Genomic DNA, 971 nt, shown 5'->3' with positions numbered 1-971 from the left:
AACCTGGTGGGCTGCAGTCCATGGGGTCACGAAGAGTCAGACATGACTGAGCGACTTCATTTTCACTTTTTGCTTTCATGCATTGGAAAAGGAAATGGCAACCCACTCCAGTATTCTTGCCTGGAGAATCCCAGGGATGCAGGAGCCTGCTGGGCTGCCATCTATGGGGTCGCAGAGTTGGACATGACTGAAGTGACTTAGTAGCAGCAGCAGCAGCAGGGAGTGGTTCACTTCAGAATACATTTTCCACCTTTGGATAAGGTATGAACCCTGACAAAAGCCACCATCAACATTCATTGGGCATGTCTCCAGTGTGTTTCTTTGGGGGCAAACTAACATAAGCATATTGGTTCAAGAATCCTCTGGGATCCGGAGGCAGCTTACAGAAGAAAGGCAGTTCTGGTACACAGAGGATTAGGACTCTGTTGACCTTTTAATGTTTGGGATAAATGACAGCCTTAGGGTTATGGATGTCTCTCAAGCCTAGATCCCAGAGTACTTAAACAAATGCAGATATTGAGAATACATGTAGATTAATAACATATCTACCCACCACTGCAGCTGATAATACTCTTTCAGTTCCAGGCCCCACTCAGCACCAGGACACCCAAAGACATCACCACGGGTGGGGTAACTGGCGGTCTCTGTGGCCTTTGCATTAATTCAGAGTCAGTCCTTAGAAGTGTCCTTCTATATTCTCATGAGCTCCTGGTTGCTTGTGATCTTCTTATAAGGACTGAAAGTTTGAGTTTTATTAGATGTCAACTCCAAGGGTATTGCTTGGCTCCGCCCTAATATCTACTTCATCAATAGATCAGGTGAATGTAAGTATCCCATAGGTTTCATTTATGAACTAGGGAGAGATGATGGTGAAAGGTTGTTGTTGAATCACGCAAATACACTGGGATTCTTGGCCCCCGGAGGAGAAGAATTCAATCCGGGGCCAGAGACGAGGCTTGATTGCTCAGAGC

This window comes from Bos indicus x Bos taurus, chromosome 15 (genome assembly GCF_003369695.1).
Source record: "Bos indicus x Bos taurus breed Angus x Brahman F1 hybrid chromosome 15, Bos_hybrid_MaternalHap_v2.0, whole genome shotgun sequence".
Lineage (NCBI taxonomy): Eukaryota > Metazoa > Chordata > Mammalia > Artiodactyla > Bovidae > Bos > Bos indicus x Bos taurus.
The sequence above is the reverse complement of the archived record's forward strand: the minus strand, read 5'-3'. Positions refer to the sequence as shown.